The sequence below is a fragment of the Aphis gossypii genome, chromosome 2, assembly GCF_020184175.1.
Source record: "Aphis gossypii isolate Hap1 chromosome 2, ASM2018417v2, whole genome shotgun sequence".
Classification (NCBI taxonomy): Eukaryota; Metazoa; Arthropoda; class Insecta; order Hemiptera; family Aphididae; genus Aphis; species Aphis gossypii.
In genome coordinates this window covers 87,889,115-87,894,664 of record NC_065531.1, presented here as the reverse complement: position 1 = coordinate 87,894,664, position 5,550 = coordinate 87,889,115, and the positions used below count along the sequence as shown (strand labels likewise).

General features: G+C 26.1%; 1 long non-coding RNA gene across 1 annotated transcript; it reads left to right on the top strand.

The window, feature by feature from the left end:
* The first annotated feature begins 336 nt into the window (after window positions 1–336).
* On the top strand, window positions 337–4,953 carry LOC126549637 (uncharacterized). The gene is made up of 3 exons (XR_007603738.1): window positions 337–493; window positions 1,740–1,866; window positions 4,608–4,953. It is a non-coding gene; the product is annotated as an uncharacterized LOC126549637 (long non-coding RNA).
* The last annotated feature ends 597 nt before the right edge of the window (window positions 4,954–5,550 follow it).

Here is a 5,550-nt window from a genome sequence, read left to right as displayed (position 1 = left end):
ATTTATTACTTGCACTATTTCGTATAATAGTATTATACTCGAGGTATTTTTATTAAATCATAATATTTGTTACTGAATCCGATTATGACGTAAAAAACCAAATATAAAACGAACGGAGGTTTTTTTTATGGAATTATAATATTTATTTGTTACGAATATACAACTGCTGAGTTTATGCGCTCATAAAATGTGTATAAACTGTAGCTGTCTTGACAGTAACTGACGTAATAATAATTATGATATTATTCATCGTAAAATAATATCTCGAGCGTAGAAATTATATTGTGGTCGATTCAGTCAAGACAGATGACATCAGTAGTTGGTAAGTAAAGCTGATTGGCTAACAATACAAATTCATGGTTATTGTAATTCAAGGATTAGTTGAAACAGTTATGATAAAACATAATATATCAACTGCATCTATCAGAAAACGTTATGAAAAAATACATAAAATGGCTCACTATAATATGATTCTTAAGTCCGATCGAAAGTCGTAAGTATAGGGAAGTATATACTTAGATTATACCTATATGCCTACAACTATTTTTATTTGTACATGATCTGAATCTTTTTAATATCTTATAATATCACTGGATTATGTTAATTTTGAATCTGTTGAGTAAGTTAATAATTATTAAATTAAATATTATCATATTTTCGTACACAAAAATCTAAAAAAATAATGTTACAAATACTAACGATACTGCAAAATTTCAATTGTATTATCATATAACTATTTGATAATTGACAGGGTTTGGTGGAATAATAATATTATTCTTAGCCGTCGGAAGTTACGACAATACGTACTATCAATTATAATAATAATTGTAGTGGGCAAGTACGAGTACGTAGTATATGATGTGGTAGTAGGTGGCGTTGGCGTGTTAGTCATAAGACCAAAATGGTCGTGAGAGTACTTTTAACTTTCGATATATATATATTATTATATACACATATTTTTTTTTATTTATTAGTCTTATATCCGCTTCGAAAACTTGTTCATTAATACTATATTAATTTAAATTTTTAATATTCACATTGTTAACATGTAATATTTATGAATCCAAAATTAAAATTAAAATGACAAATTATACCTACTATCATTTTATCATTATATACGAAATTACATAAATAAAATGAAATATAGAAAAACACGTTAAGTGATAACATGGGAACAAATGATATTGTAATATTTATAATAATTATAGAAATATTCAAGTTCTTTCAACAATTTGTATTTATTTTTTTTTTTATCAATCATTTTAATAAAAAAATATTTTATATAATTTTGACAAGTTAAAAAATACATAATAATATATTGGATCAAGTATAGGTTAATTATAGTGTGATCACATTTAAACAATACAGGAGTAAGGCTAATGTTTGTATTTCTAACTATTCAACAATTACTACTCACCAGTACACCAGTACTACTATGACTCATATCTCAATAAATCGTAGTTTTTGAATATTTTTTAAATTCCATTTTTAATTTTATCTTTATTTCGTAATTTTAAATTTAAATTTTTTGCAAATATAAAATAAAATAAAATTACACAAAGAGAGTAAAATATTTTTAATATGACGTATACATATACATGTAATTTCAAATTTAATTTCCCATTTGATTGTTTTCCTATTCACTAAGAAATATTTTAAATTAAAATAATTCATTATCAAAGGTGTATTAATGTCAATTACATATTATAATAATCTTTTCTGCCCTCGGTTTTTTTCAGTTTTGTACAAAAATGAAACCAGTTACTTAAATTACTAGAATAAAAGCGATGTGATTCATTGGAGTTTTAAGCAACAATATACAATGCTGCAAAAAAGGACAAATCAATTTTAACCATAGCATAAAGGGTAATTGAATTCAAAAATTCTCCAGTTTCTGTGATTACGTCTATTATAACCGAAAGGCGATAGATATAACGCACAATGAAGGCAATTCATTGATATACTATTGATTTAAATATTTATATAACTTTAAAGTTGTACTTGTTTACTGAACCAAATACTATACGTCCAACAGTTTTTATATTTTTAACTGAAACTTTAAACAGTGTGGATGGTTTCAGAAATAGTGAGAGGGGGTGATGCTCTAACCTCTGGCAATGAGCATCATCTAATTTTCACTGACTGATGGACACGAATCGCGTGCGTCTTGTTTGCGCACGCGGCAATGTAATGTGCGCGAGAGTATTACATAAACGTATATTATTTTATATCTACTGCAGGTATATTAATTAAACTCAATATAATATGTACTATTAACGGGGAAGAACAAACCAGTTTTTACTGACTCGGTCGCCATTAGTGATCGAAGAAAGTGAATAATTATATTGGTTGTTAAAAAAAAATAATAACAACAAAAAGGAAAACACACACACATAGGTATCTATAATTAATAATAATGTTACATAGTTACGTTTATAATCAAATAGTGTGCTTATTAGTATATAAATCTTCATGTAATTTTTAAATCACTTTTAGTGATTATAACTCTGAAAACCAACTGTAAATCGATATGTTATATTATCATTCATTAAGTCTTATAAATATATTTATATATATATATATATATATTATATGCATTAAATTTAAAAAGTATTAGTACATAAAAAAATATAAGTAAAAAAAGAAGAAAACAACTTGAAGGTTGGTTTATTAAATAATCTAAATCACCCAAACGCTTGAAAAAAATACTGAAATAATAATTGTTTAAGTTTAAGTATATTATAAATTATAATTATTTATATATTTGAAAAAATATTTTTATTAGTTGTAATAAAATATGAAAGTATAACCATTGGATTAATGTATGATATACAACAATATTATTTAATGACAGTAATTGCTATATTTTATTTTTTTACAGTTTAGGTTGTAGTTCTTGAAAATATAAATTGTGGGTTAAAGTTCGAGTGACGGTTAAAATCGATGTTAATTAAATGGCACCATTTTTTTTTTTAAATTTATGATTAAGATAATTTTAAAATATTTAAATTCGATTCTGGTTCCCAATATTTTAAGGTGTTTATGGATTCTAAGTCAGATTCGTTGGCTTCAATTATAGTCCCTGTTTATTGAATAGTTTACAAATTATTCTATGAAAGCATAGGCTTTTTAATATGTGTAATACCATCCACAATCATATATTAACAAAAATAAACAATAAGCCACTTACTTCACAATGAAATAACCACGTATAAGAGTATTATTGGTAGGTATAGATAAATGTGATTTTACTATTTTTAGTACATGTATTCGTATACTAGTTAAAGTCGTTGGAACAGAAGTGTTGATATTGATAATCTTTCCGATGATTCACATAAAAATCAATCGCTTCATTTTATATTTTTTTCTAAAAGTTTTTGCTGTATAGACAAATATAAAAATATATTATGCAAAGCTTAGTCATATATTTATTTTGTGACTATATGTATAAAGTACAAAATATTAAAAAAAAAAAAAGCCTCGAGCGTATACTTTATATGTGGATTTGTCTATTGATTTTGTCTCCATTCAATTTAAAAAAATATATATTTACAAAGAAAAAACTTACCTAGAACAATTTATTCTTGCTTTAGATAAATAAAGTAAGTTTTTAAATATTTTTTTAATGTACGAATATATATTATTTTCATTTAAACACTTATTGGAAAATTATATTTAAATACATTTTAATATGATTATTTAATACCCGTTTGAAATAAAGTTCAAAAGTATTTTCAACAAGTATTATGTACTTGTACTTATTTTATTTGGAATCTATTGAATAGTATTTAACACTTGTCAAATTTGGTGAATTACGCTTAACGAAATACATGTATTTACGTACATACAAATCCAAGTCCCAACAAATATAATATTGCTACCGACGAATTCAAGGTCCAAAAAATATATATCGAATGCGTATGTATATTATGTCTAATAATAACATGTATACGTATATTATTATAGAGGCCAACGCGTCGTTGACGGATTTTACTCGCTTTTATGCCATTATATTATATTATACTATTATTTTTTGCTCTAATAACGTCGAGTAATACTCAGCGCAGATTTAATCGAAGACCATGCGTGTATAATATGCCGACCGGAGCTTAGTGATAATATTATCGTATCGGCGTAATGCATCTGCATAATACGCGTACCTCTACATTACATTTTATGTAATTTTCTTTTTTCCTATTTATCTCCAGTCGGACGGAACGTGCGTTGGTGGCGGAGTAGGTGGCAGCGGCGATGCACCAGCGCCGTTTAATTAGACACTCGACCTTCCACGGAAACGTTGACGGTGTCATTGTTTGAATATGTATAGTGTATCCTACTATATCTATACGTATGTTATATATGCATAATAATAATATCATCACCCAACGATTTCCATTCAAGGTTTTGTCATCGTCGTAATGACCCGACCGACTAAAGTCCAATCGTCTCTGCTATCGACCTATATAATGACCTCATGTACCGTGCAGTGGGGAGATGATCAATGAGCCTAAAAATGGTTTTTCACCAGCGTTATTTCATGGACGCATTAAGGATTTATTGCGTTTTATTATTTTGTTAAAATGTCAACTTTCCTTTTTTTTTCTTAGGTGAGTATTGGCACGCAAAGAATACACTTAAATGTAATGGAGTCATCTGACACTTATACAAGGTGAAACGGAACCAAAGTCATCGTTTCCGCTGTATAAACAGAAAAACCGTATATCGAAACGCGTTTTCAAGGAAACCTCCGATCGATCTCGGAAATGGCTTATTGGTGATTATAACCATTAGAATAATGTGTTCTTCAAATACATTGGTTAGATTTGTTACAGGTGCTTACAATTTACAACAATAATCAATGAGAGATAGAATAAGTATAAAGTAGGTGCGAGTAGGTATAATAATATTTATATAATAAATGAGCAATCATTATTCCTAATATAAAATCGTTTATAATATAATCATAGTTTCAGATTACATATTATATTGATTATTAATTTAAACATTATGATTTTTGTTACCTATTTTTTAAATTTATATTATTTTATACATTATATTTTAGTCTTTAGATATAATATAGGTTTGTAGTATGAATAAAATAATACGATATATCATTTTTACATATTCCTATATGAATAAAACTACCAATTTGATGATAATGAAATGTAAATTTAATTTATGTGTAGGTAATTGGTTTAATAATAATTTATATTGTTGAAATTAATTGTTAACTTCATTTTGAAATCAGTAAAGTGAAATTAATTTATTATTTTCGTACAACTTAATTACTTAGTTGCGTATTTCTGCAATATGTATAATAATTTATGGTTTTAAGAGAATTATCTAACATGTGATCTTTGAAGACAATAATCATTACATAAGAATTAACAGTTAAAATAAAAACCACGATTAAATAATAACAATGGTTGTATTGACTTCAAATGAACATCTAGAGTAAAATCTGACTTGAATTGATTTATGATTGAAATCGGAAATTCAATTGTTGTGTGTCAATTGAATTCAATTATAACCGTTATTATGATAACATTG